Raw genomic sequence first — 14053 nt, 5'->3', positions numbered from 1 at the left:
AAACCTATCTCATTAAAATCTATTTATTGTAGGATTTTGGAACGTATGGTCATAGATACCTTGAAGAAAAGTCTGTTGACACACATCTGACAAGAATTAAGAAAAGGCGTTCTTCAAATGGTTCAAATGGCTCTGAGCACTATGGAACTTAACTTCTGAGGTCATCAGTCCCCTAGAACTTAGAACTACTTAAACCTAACCAACCTAAGGACATCACACACATGACAGAGGCAGGATTCGAACCTGCGACCATAGTGGTCGCGCGGTTCCAGACTGTAGCGTCTAGTACCGCTCGGCCACTCCGGCCGGCCAAAAGCATTCAGGTGAAACGCAACTGTCTATTCACCCCAACTAGTGAATGTTTTTGACATAGTGCACCGGAATAATTCTTTCAGTAACTTACAGAATCGAGCAACATTTTTATAAAGACATGGCAGTTCACAAAGAGCGACCGTGTTAATATCCTGTGAAACTGCCTTAATATCACGAGCTGTTGCCACCACTTGTTTGTCGAAAACATAGTATTCAAGGGACATTCTGTGATGATTTTTGTGACTTCCAGGAATGGTGGAGAAGAGGACATGTTTCAGTCTTTGAGGTAACAGACCCTGGTCCCAAAACGATTGGGTCAAGAGTTATAAGTGAAAATCGTTCTGGTACCTCTGACAGTGGATTACATATACCTTTACTATTATAACAAAGATTTTAGGGTAAATATCTTGTTAAGGTACTTATCAGATCGTAAATAGTTTATAAAATCCATGACAAACCAATTCTGGTTTTATTTATATTTTACTCTGACAGGTTTCTGACATAAACTGTGTTCACAGCACCGTACGAACCAAAACAAAAATCGTGTCAATTACATGAAGAAATGGCCAAGAGGTCACAAGATTATTTCGAATGGTCATACTTTGCTATTGATCCTCATGTGATATTCTCTTATTGCCTTAGATGTAGGTATTTGACTTTTTGTTTAAGTGACAAATACGTTTATTGAAGGTACTTAAATTTTATTGCTCTATGTGTAGGTCTGCTAATTTCTAGCTTTGCATGTCAGCATGAAATAATTAATTACACTCTATGTTATCCTAAGCTAGTATTTTTATACTTTACACTTAGCAAATTGAATTTTGCTTCATTTTCGTACATTTTTTTGCGAAAAAGGCATTGTTAGTAGGGCACTCTTGACAGAAACATTATGACCATTCTTTGTATCCTTGAAAGTTGTCCCTTATGATTTTGTGAACGTATACTCTCTGTTGATTTGGTATGCTATTAGTATATCACTTCTGAAGGATTTGATCCTAATTATGCCATGGGATAGCCCACTAACGAGTCTCATCTGTTCTCATCGTTTTTCATGAATTTGACTATGCCAGTTTCTGATAACCTTTGCTGTAGATGTATCAGATATTGGGTTTAATGTGTTGCTAGATGGTACTTTTTTCCATAAAAATGTGTAAACTGAAGTAATACCTTTTAGATATATATGCCAGCACGAATTGGATATTTGCAGTATGTTATTTACCCAATTCTGATAAGTTTATATTATATAGTAAAGATGTAACTCTTTAGTCTTTACGATAAAGAATGTTGTTATCGTGTGTAAAAAAACACTTACGTAATATAATTTAAATTTTTATTACTTTGTTTTGTTGAAAATTTTTGTCTGGATACAGTTTTGTTGCGAGATGTATGATTAGTGTTATCTTCATCCTGGCTACAAATGTATTACCTTTGTAGTCCTTAATCTTCGTGTTGTTTACTATAAGTTTTGGCCCTGTACTGTCTCGTTTTGGTTCTCTTCAGTTTGTTGCTCTTCACACTGATATCATACTTGTAATGTTGGAAATGAACGATACTTTTAGTTTTTACGTGTAATGTTTGCTGCAGATTAATTTTTCGATGTAAGTAATTTTTCTGTTGTTACATTCGAAATAATCTTGTAACCTTGTAGGTCATTTCCTTTCTGCAATTGACTTGATTTTTGCTTCGTATTATATACAGGACCATTAACATGGTTTATGGCCGAAACCGGTCGGAATAATATATAAATAAAGTCCGCATTTGTGTATCATGACTTTTTTGGGGGAGTTTGTAGGGTAGACACTTTTCAGTGCTGGACCAAAACATGGAAATAAGTTTGTTAAACAGAGGCTCTGAAATATATACCTGAGGAGCTATGTCGTTCATCTTCAACTGAACAAGTGTTCATAGCTCTTAGGGTATGCATTTTAGAGTCCTTGTTTTTTCAGACGTTTGGATATGCTGTCAATTATTTTGCGGTTCGTTTTGATCTTGTGTAGACTTCAACAAATTTTGAAAGAAGGAGTTAAATGTAAGAAATCTGAGAGCGTTGCTCAGATATTTCTAAATTATTTATAAACATCAAAAATAGGAAAGGGTCAGTCATATGTCATTGGGGAATGTCAAATATTACATTCCGCTTGATGAGATTCCATTTGTTAATACATAGTGTGACCCTTCTGACAAAAAATCACGTTTTCAGTCAGTGCTGCGAACGTATGGGGTGAATGAAGTTCTTTCCTGCACTACTTTAAAAAATATGTATAAATGGAATGATGAGTCATGTGGCTGTAGTAATGTTTGTTATTGCGTAGCTTAGTGGATGATTTGCTAATGAGCTTAGGCTCGAAACTAGTCACCACGTAATGAATTAAATGAATACTGCAACTTCGAAGGCCCTCTCCAATTTATTGCATAATTTGGTACTTTTGTGTTATCGCTACATAGGGAAGAGAGAGTCACGGATATAGTAAGTGTACTGGCATGGTAGTCATAAAAGTGAAGGCGTGTTTCTTTGCCTATAAATCTTTGTACCAAATTTCAGTCAACGATTTTCTTTTCCCAATGTCAAAATATTTTTCCGCCAAACACTTATGCAGCATAGAAGGACGATAACAGTGTAATAAGAGAAATCAGGGTTCGCACGGAATGATTTAGGTATTCACTCCTGCCACACCCTTTTCGACACTGGGGTGGTATAGATATAATTCCAACACCTGCAAGCAAGTGCGATTTGCAGAGCAGTCATGTAGCTATAATTATATCAGAGGAGAACTTGTGACGTAAAACTCATTAGACATTGTGCAAGATGAAATATGGCTGAATTGCATTTACAATGCTACAAGAAAAACTATGTTAACATTACGCATATTCCACTTCTTTTCGTTTCTAGGACAACAGTCTCTATAAACGATGAATTTTATTTTCAAATCCATAACTGATACACACCTCACACAGCAGTTCGCACTGCAACGCCTTGAGTAATGTATAACACGATATTCCATACTGCAGTTCACTTCATAACTCCTTGAGGGATGTATGGCATATTCCAGCAATACAATACATTACCTCACAGTTTAGTTTCCGCCACAGCACCTCGACGAATTAATGGCACATTATAGAAGTATATCGCAGTAATGTACACTGCAGTTGGCACCACACCGACTTGTTGAATATACAGCAGAATCCAGCAGTATAATGCAGTAACTCACACTACAGTTCGTACCACACTGCCTTGTGGAATATAGGCAATATTCCAGCACTATAACGCAATAGCCCAAACTGCAGTTCGCACCACGCCGCCTCATGGAATGTGTGGCATAATCCAGCAGTATAATGCAGTTACCCACAATGCAGTTCGCACCATACCACCTTGTAGAATGTGTTGAAAATTCCAGCAGTATAACATAATAGCCCATACTGCAGTCCACACCACAACGCCTTTTGAATTGCATGGCATATTCCAGCAGTATAACACAATACCTCGCACTGAGTTCGCGATCCCACCACCTTGTGGAAAGTATCTGCTCTGAAATGCTTATCTTTTCATCTTACCATCTTATTTATTTATTTCACATGTTCCATTACATTGTAATATCACATCTGTGAATTTTAGATTAACAAAAATAAGACAACTCAGCTCATGCAGATACAAAATAAGATTACATCAAGACTTAACAGTTTACTGAAATGTCAAATTATATTTGCTTGTACAGATCTTCATCTTGACTTATGACTCGCAATCTGTTAGCCATCTAGCATACATTCGGGTGTTTAAAGATATGTATAAAATTACAATTGATACCAAAGAGGATCAATATAACTGAGAATCTTATTGAATTACAAAAGTTGTAAATGTATCTTATGAATTTACTAACTAAGTCTGATTTATTGATCGGCCGTCATTCACGCTTTTCAGTTATTTGCTTTCTGATAGTGTCCTGTCTGTCATAAAATTACTGCAGTCTAAAAGCATGTGGTCAATATTTTGGTTGTTTCCTCCATTACAGGTGCACAGTGCGTCATCAATTATGTAGCACCATTTACAATAGAGTTTTAGTTTTCCATTACCCATTAGATGACTCCAAAGTTCGCTGATAGTGGTAGCTTAATCGTTAAACGTCTGAGGATCCTAGGAAAACACGGTTTCGTATTTCCCTCCTTTTCCACTAAATCTCCTATTTGATGCTGAACCCTTCTGTCAGACTTCCTTTATTCCATGTGAGGTATTTTGTTGCATGTTATTGTTTTCCACGATTTGGCTGTTCTGTTAGCCAGGTTATCAGCTTGCAAATTGCTCCACATTCCTGTACAAGCTGTATTCCGTCATAAACCCACCTATCAGTTTCTGCATCAGAAATCTTCTCATTTGGCATCGTATATCTTCAACCAAGAAGTTATAATACTTTGGATTTCGTAATTGTCAGTGTGGATTACTGCAACACTTCAGAGTGGATTTTTGTATGTAAGTTGTATGTTAACCAGGGTTATTGTGCGGTTCGGCCCCAGGTGGACCCCCCTCCCCCCCACTCACCACGGAAAGACTCACACCAGACGAGTGTAGCCCCAATGTTTGGGTGGTAGAGTAATGATGGTGTACGCTTACATGGAGAACTTGTTTGTGCAGCAATCGCCACGTAGTGTAGCTGAGGCGGAATAAGGGGAACCAGCCCGCATTCGCAGAGGAAGATGGAAAACCGCCTAAAAACCATCCACAGACTGGCCTGCTCACCGGACCTCGACACAAGTCCGCCGGGCGGATTCGTGCCGGGGACGAGGCGCTCCTTTCCAATCCGGAAAGCCCTGCGTTAGACCGCTCGGCACCAGAGTGGATTACTGCAAGTCTATCAATATTCATTAAATTGTTGGCTGACTCAAGCGGATTTAGAATGCAAATTGTTCTGCATTGTTATTTGAGCATTCATTATGCAATATGGGCCGTAATTTATGACGAAGTTTCTTATTGATAAACATTGCTACCCCTGAGTCCACTCCGTCGTTTGATTTGCTTCCAACTGCGTATATGCATGTCCTACCTAGTTTGATATTGGCTGCGTGCCGCATTCATGGTGCCGTAATTTTAGTTCTCAGCAATGCATCTCAGGAAACCTGGGAGAGAATGCTGTTGTTTCCAAATTCAACAACCAGGAAGCAGTCGAGCGGTACTATGCAGTGGTTGGCGAAGCCCATCAGCGTCATTTATTGGTGGCATGCCAGAAAGTGGTACCGTCACATCGACGCCACTGAAACCTGTTACACACGCGTCGCTGTCATGACACTGCAGTATTCCACGGACTGTGGCGTCATTCAGTTTGCACTCGTCAACATGCTTGAATCCACTCTACAGGCAGACACGTGACTCGCCCCGGCTGCTGACGTGTCAAGTGGCGGAGGCATTTGTCACTTGCAGGCGCCGGGCGTCGCTGCCAAAGTGGGCGCCCACAGCGCCGCATCACCGTCGAGACGCTTCTAATTAGCACTGAGCGCCAGCGAGTCACTGATCACGCAGTGCTCGTCTCACTCACCCACTAACTCATCATTCACTTTTTTTAAATGTCTTACACTACGTGATCAAAAGTATCTGGACACCTGATTGAGAATGACTTACAAGTTAGTGGCAATGCTGGAATTCAATATGGTGTTGGACAACCCTTAGCCTTGATAACAGCTTCCACTCTCGCAGGCATACGTTCAATCAGATGCTGGAAGGTTTTTGGGGAATGGCAGCCCATTCTCCACGGAGTGCTGGACTGAGGAGAGGTATAGATGTCGGTGAGGCCTGGCACGAAGTCGGCGAACCAAAACATCCCAAAGGTGTTCGGTAGATTCAGGTCAGGACTCTGTGCAGGCCAGTCAATTCCAGAGATGTTATTGTCGCGTAACCACTCAGCCACAGGCTGCGCATTATGAGCAGATGCTTGATTCAAAATTGTTAAGGCTTTCGTGGCCACTTGTTGACAAACTGCCTATAGGTATCTGTCTCGGGTTCTTCGGCCGACGTTCATCTAATGATTTTACTGTCGTTTCGCCAGCACGAGTGCCTGTATGCAGTATGCCAGTATGCAGTTCACCACCGGCAATGGGGGGTGAAGCTTTGACAATGCCAGCCACTCGTGCTGGCGAAACGACAGTAAAATCATTAGATGAACGTCGGCCGAAGAACCCGAGACAGAAGCCAATAAGCAGTTTTTCAGGTGCTTGATTTGTTGAAAGATACAATCGCCATCCCCGAATTTCTCTTCAACAATGGGAAGCAAGATGGTGCTTAAAACATCAGTGTAGGCCTGTGCTGTGATGGTGCCACGCCAAACAACAAGGGGTGCAAGCCCCCTCCATGAAAAACACGACCACACCACAATACGACCGCCTCCGAATTTTACTGTTGGCACTACGCACGCTGGCATATGACGTTCACCAGGTATTCGCGATGTTCACACCCTGCCCTCGGATCGCCACATTGTGTACCGTTATTCGTCACTCCACACAACGTTTTTCCACTGATCTTCTTACACCAAGCGTAAGGTGCTATGTGTGGCTTATCAGCATCCGCTCGACCATGAAACTCAGGTTTTCTCATCTCCCGCCTAATTGTGGATCTGATGCAGTTTGGAATTCCTGTGTGAAGGTCTGGATAGATGTCTGCCTATTCTTCATTACGACCCTCTTCAACTGTCGGCGGCCTCTGTCAGTCAACATACGAGGTCGACCTCTACGCTTTTGTGCTGTACATGCCCCTTCACGTTACCACTTCACTATCACATCAGAAACAGTGGACCTAGGGACGTTTAGGACTGTGGAGATCTCGCGTACAGACCTATGACACAAGTGACACCCAGTCACCTGACCACGTTCGAAGTCCGTGAGATCGTCGGAGCGCCCTATTCTGCTCTCTGACGATGTCTAATGACTACTGAGGTCGCAGATATCGAGTACGTGGCAGTAGGTGGCAGCAAAATGCACCTAATATGATAAACGTATGTTTTTGAAGGTGTTCGGACACTTTTGATCACATAATGTATGTGATGTAACAGACCAAGGAATACTCATTGAACTAAACTATACCACACCAGGCATACCACCAGAGCTACGTGCGTTTCACGTTTATAAATACTCCGAGTAATAACTTCGTTTATTCACATGTGCGCGTTGCTGATCAATATTTTATGCTCGAATAGAAAAAACATTATTATTTTACGTGATCCAATCACATTAATGTGACCACCTGTCAAAAGCCTGAATAACAACTTTGTGCAGCACGGACGTGCAGGAAGAGGGTTACGGCGGTTCCGGAACAACCGATATGGATGTGGAGGTGGTGGTAGTGGTGGTGGTAGTTAGTGTTTAACGTCCCGTCGACAACGAGGTCATTAGAGACGGAGCGCATGCTCGGGTTAGGGAAGGATTGGGAAGGAAATCGGCCATGCCCTTTCAAAGGAACCATCCCGGCATTTGCCTGAAACAATTTAGGGAAATCACGGAAAACCTAAATCAGGATGGCTGGAGACGGGATTGAACCGTCGTCCTCCCGAATGCGAGTCCAGTGTGCTAACCACTGCGCCACCTCGCTCGGTATGGATGTGGAACCATACCAGTTCCAGTGCTGTGGCCAGCTGTAATAGGCTACTGGGTTAAGGATCTATCGCAAAAACATCCCAATCGAGTTGGTCCCATTGATTCTCGATTTGGTGTAACTTCGGGCAGTTCGATGTCTAGGGCAGTAAACTTATCGTGTTGCTCTTAGAACCACACATGTACACTGGCAAGCCGTTTATCACATTGCATTGTCCAGCTGGTAGCTGCCATCGAGGTGAGAAAGAAACAAACTGCATATAGGCGTGGACATAAGGACACACGCATACTTATGTTGATCCAGTGTGTCTTCCGGAATGACGAAATCACCCAGGGAATTCCAAGATAACATTCCACAGACCATAATGCTCCCTCCTTTGGTCTGGAACTATCCGACGATTGTAACAAGGACACTCTCTGCGCAACCCACCCACCATTTTGCACGACAATGCGCGGCGCATACAGCGCAAGCTGTGGCTGCTCTACATCGCTGGCAACGGGTTCTACACAACGCTGGTGACTACTTTGAAGGACACTAACAGGTGCAAACATGTAACTCTTTTGCATCCGTGTTGAAAAAATAGTTGCCACTATTTATGTTCCAGCCCTCGTATTTTGCTTTAACATGGTGATGCATGCAGTAACTTCTAACGATTTTGTTGTAATATGGTGATGTATGGAGCAATTTGTTACAATTTTTCTGGGACATGCTGACGTATGAGACGATTTGTCGTGGTTTGGCCGTAGCATTTCGGTGTATGGAGCACTTTTTTAGAATTTTTCAGTGACATGGCGACGTACATGTAGTCTACACTGCATTATCAGCAGAAGATGAAACATTGTGTACTGCAAGATAATGTCAGTACCCCAAGATATGGTCACCATAAAGTATAGGGGAATATGGCATCAGTTATAGGCATCCTAAGACGAGTTTTTGCCCAATAATTCATACAGTTCAGACCTGAGAATAACATTGTTTACTTCGGCACAAAGATAAACCTTTTCCTGTTGATAAGTGTAAGTTAGATTAACAACAGTGCTACATGTATTTTGCAGTGGTATAGAACAAATCATTACATATTTTGATGAATAATACAGACAACTTTGGTTTCTTTAATGTGTGGTATGAAAATCAAACTAGCTCATGGATATGTTCAGGTGCTACTTAAGCCCTTATTGAGATTAACAGTGCCACTATCCTTGCCATATGGATTTTTAGTGCTACAGAACAGTAACTTACAGCAGTAGTGAATGTGTGCCATGTGTGTTTTATATTCTAAATCTTTGTATATTTTGATAACTAATTTCTGATAAGTAATCTCATTTTGGTGTAAAGACAGAAGTGTAATTTGTAGCAAGAACTCTGTAATTATACCTATGTACTACAATACACAAACTGTATGTGTTTTGTACTTATCTTTATGTATTTTGATAAATAATTCTATTTTGGTGCAAAGATAACATTTTCAAGATATCCAACGTTCCTATCTGTGAGGAAGCTTGTTCCATTATTGTCTTTGGCCATGTTGTATTGTGTTTACAATCATGTTTCATGTATTATGAAGTTATCCTTGCATATTTTGAAACTATGTACTCGAAGTGCCACAATACATTAAACATTTCAACAAAACAGTTCTTTTAGTGTGGGTTATTGTTATAAACAGTTTGAAAATGTGGCATCGGTGTATAGATCACATGTGGTACCTAAGCACTATTGTGTTCAAGATCAGAACGTAATTAAAGAACCTATATTATCTGGTTGGTATGTTTTTCTAGAGTAAAACATGATATGTTTTCTTCTTCCCCCATAAAATAGTAGTTGGTGAGGTGAAACATTACTGAAAAACTTCTAAGAACATCAGGTGACGATAGTTCTATCAATGTACATGCAGTAAAATATAGTCTCAAGTAAGTCAATGATCGAAATGCCAGCACATTTTACATACTGGGTCAAATATTTTAGAGACTAACTCAAGCCTCTCTACAAAAAATGGGACACCACAGATGTCAGTAACTACTGGCCAGTCTCCATCCTTACAGCATTTTCCAAAATTGTTCAGAAAGTAATGTATTCAAGAGTGGTTAGCCATCTCAACAGAAATGGGATACTTAGTAAATCACAGTTCAGACTTCAAAAATGCTGTTCTACTGAGACAGAAACATACAATTTCACTGCCCACATAGTAGAGTCTTTAAATAATAAAATGTCACCAATAGCAATTTTCTGTGACTTATCCAAATATTTTGATTATGCAAACCATGAGATTATGTTACAGAAATTACAATTCTATGGTATAAATGGAACAGCAAATGAGTGTTTTAAGTCATATCCAAAGAGCAGGAACCAAAACGTTTCTTTATATGGCTTAAGTGATTTAAGGAAGTTTCCCACTTCATCTAACTGGAGTGAAATTATATTAGATGTGCCACACAGTTCGATCATGGGTCCCCATCTGTTCTTGATATACGTGAACAACATCCCTTCTTATCTGAAACAAGAAACTAAACTGTCATTGTTTGCTGATGATTCATGCATCATTATGAATCCAGTAAAAGAAACTGCAAAAGGAAATCATACAAATAATGTCTTTGGAAAAGTTATTAATTGGTTTTCTGTGAATGGGCTTGGTCTGAACATCGAAAAAGATAGCACATCCAATTTTCTCCTGCAAGGAGTACAGTTTCTTCAGTAAATATATCAACAGAAGTCAGTAGCCAGGGTAGAGCATACTAAGTTTTTTGGTGTACATATAGATGAGAGCCTTAAATGGAAAATTCATATTTTGGGTCTCCTAAAACGACTAGGTTCAGCAACTTTTGCAATCAGAATAATTGCTAATTAGTAAGCTAACATATTTTGCATACTTTCACTCTGTGATGTCATATGGAATAATATTTTGGAGAAACTCAACATGTAGGCAAAAAGTATTGACTGCTCAGTAGAAAATGCTTTGAATAATATATGGGGCTCATAGTTGCACATCTTCTAGGCATCTGTTTAAAAGATTAGAAATTCTTACAATAGTCTCACAATATATTTAATCAGTAATGAAATTCGTTCTGAACAACTTGGACCAGTTTCAAAACAACAGTGACATTCATGATTACAATACCATAAGAAAGAAAGATTTACGCTGTCCTCTACTTAATCTACCTTTGACACAGAAAAACGTAAATATATGCTGCTGTAAAACTTTTCGATAAATTACCAAATGGGATAAAGTGTCTGACAGACAGCAGTAACAGTTTCAAAAATAAACTGAAATCTTGTCTCTTTGACCACTCCTCCTATACCATAGATGAATTCTTGAACAGGAATAAATAAATCTATAGGTATAATATGCGCACTTTGTTCCATTTACGGGAATGAGCTAGGTAATAAATATTTTAAGCTTAAAGGAAAGAAACTTCTTTCTTGTGTGCATTTCTTATGCACTTGACACATTATGCATCGTAACAGTGACTGTGAAATTGATCACTGGAACACTTAACATACTAACATGACAAACAGATTGCAAACTTGGCGTAAATACTGTGTGCGTTATTGATGTAGGTTTTAATACGTATTTTAGGCATGCAAATACTGTTAGTTACACTCTTAACATTTTTGATGGACGTTTTAAATGTGAAAATATCATTTTGACTCTTGACATAGGCACAGTGTGTGTTTTTATCTTCTTTACTGCTAAAATTATTCTTGGTCATGTTTATTTCTGTGCATAGTGCCATTTAGGCATAAGACGAAACGTCAGCAGCTTGCTTAGCATCTTATTTAAGTAGAACACATGTGTTTTGTAGAGTTATATATACATGTACAGGTGGAAATTATGTAAGCTGGAGACTGCATGTTTTCAGAGATATTTTAGACATAAAAGTTACACATTGTGTCTATGACATAAATGTTGTGTTGCTGATGGATTCTTCACATATGTGTTAGATGTGGAATTACTGTAAGTTACGCCCTTTATGTATTTTAGATGTGGAAAAAACATTGTGAGACCTGACTGATGCATTCACTGTGTGTGTGTGTGTGTTGCTGTCATATATTTTGACATACATTTTAGATGTGGAATGAAAATTGTAACACATGACATAAAAACTGTGTGCATGTGTGTGTGTAAGTGTGTGTGTGTGTGTGTGTGTGTGTGTGGGTGTGTGTGTGTGCTTACATATTTTTGATAAATAATAGGTACAATTTGATATGAATATATTTAATTTGAGGACTCCATAACGCCTTACATCAAGTGTGGTACAACAGACTGAACTAAGTTTGTTGACAGATGGTGAGTAACCTTAAAGTTAGATCACTAGCGCCAAGATGAAGATGTATTGTCATTATCTTTACATTCTTTCTGATAATTAATCGAATGCTTTTGATCATGAGACAAAATTCAACTTGTTTGGATACTTCTGAGCATTGCACATTTTAGATACATAATTTGGATGTCGAAATACTTACTATTAAGTAACACCCTTTACACGTTTTCAGTAAATAAGTCTTATCGTTTGGGCACTTTTGAACAGGGTGCAAAATTCAGATCGTTTGTATACTTTTGAACATGGAATCATAATGACTGGCAGAGAAGTTGTTGTTTTCATCGCCTTAGATTTTCTTGTAATTTCCCACAAGCACAATTGAGCTAGTTCTGCATATTGCAATTTTTTGAAATTCCCGTCTCGCCTTTTTGTGTTTTTTAATTACCTGCCATGCCATATTGCAGTTTTATTGAATTTCCCATAATGCCATTAAGTATTTTTGAATTTCCTACTACTGCTATCTCATATTTTTTGGCGATTTCAGTACCGGCTATTGGTGGTTGCTTGAGCTGTTGAACAACTTTGCCACAGCCATTCAACTGTCAGTGCTTGGTTAAATGGTTAAATGATATGAAGATTGGCTATGAATTATAATGGGTGATTCATGTTAATGAATATCATGGAACCAATGTTTGCTCACACAGATCCCGTGAAGTTCTTATGTTTACTCATCATAATTCAATTCTCCAGGCTGTAGTGTCTAATTACTTGTAAACTGTTTACAAGTGAGCTCTCTGATACTTTGTTTCCCTCCAGGTGACTGCTGTTACAGAGTTATTTTCTTCTTATGGTTGTAATAGATGAAGTGGGGGACTTGTCAAAGGAAAGGTTGACCAACATTTAAATTTATTCTAATTAGTAAGGCATTCTTCTTATTTCTTTGGTGTTTTTCCCATATGTGACGTTTTAATAACGCAGTAACGCTGTTGACTCGAAATAACTTTCATGTCATGTACCTTATATTAGAGATGACCACTGACGACGGTGCTGTGCACAAATATGCATAGCATGCGATTTTTGATGCAGCAATGATGACGTATCTGTGCTTGTAACTTAGCTAACTACTGTGTTTTCTTAACACTGCATCTGATATCGTTGTAGTACGTTCATGTAGCTCTCTTACCTTAGTATGGTGTGTTGTTGTATTTTTAGATGCACTTGACAATGGGCAGTCCCGAAACTAGTGGTGGAAATAACATCCTTCTTCAAATAGTATGGCGTTGTTTGATGTGAGGGAGCATCATGTTACCTGAGGACTTGTTTGTATGGAAGACAATGAAATGGAGTCATTGACGATGGTTATGAGGATATTGCGATTTTCCAGCTGCTAGAAGAAGAGCACTGAGCCATTAGATGAGTGATTGTGATTTGATGATGGGTGAGAGTAGGCCCATATTTGGTTAATTGAGATCAGTAAAAGGAAAGAGACTGATAGCCTAATAATGATAAACAAAATACATTACCTAATACTGATCATGATGAGATGTAACCCAGTATGAGTGGATACATTATTTTACTTACAAAATGTTAGGAGCTGCACTATGAATTGATTGTTTTGAAGTTGTAAAGCACATGAATTAGTTGAGATGAAGCGAGGCTAGCGAGAATATTAGTGATCAGTATTGTGTATGAAGACAGGGAAAAGGCAGAAGCTGGAGCACTGAGAAAATGTATAAATTGTAAAGGTTCCTTCCTCTGTCACTTAGATAAATGATCACCCACTGTGAGCCACCACTTAAAAATACCAACATGTAGATAGAAGACAAGTGAAGGTTTTCAATGTTTTAATGACTGCAGTATTGTGGTAAATTGCTCGGACCAAGTTTGCTTCTTCGTTGAATATGAGATAGATTACTGA

The sequence above is a fragment of the Schistocerca americana genome, chromosome 9 (genome assembly GCF_021461395.2).
Source record: "Schistocerca americana isolate TAMUIC-IGC-003095 chromosome 9, iqSchAmer2.1, whole genome shotgun sequence".
Classification (NCBI taxonomy): Eukaryota; Metazoa; Arthropoda; class Insecta; order Orthoptera; family Acrididae; genus Schistocerca; species Schistocerca americana.
This window is presented reverse-complemented; position numbering follows the sequence as displayed.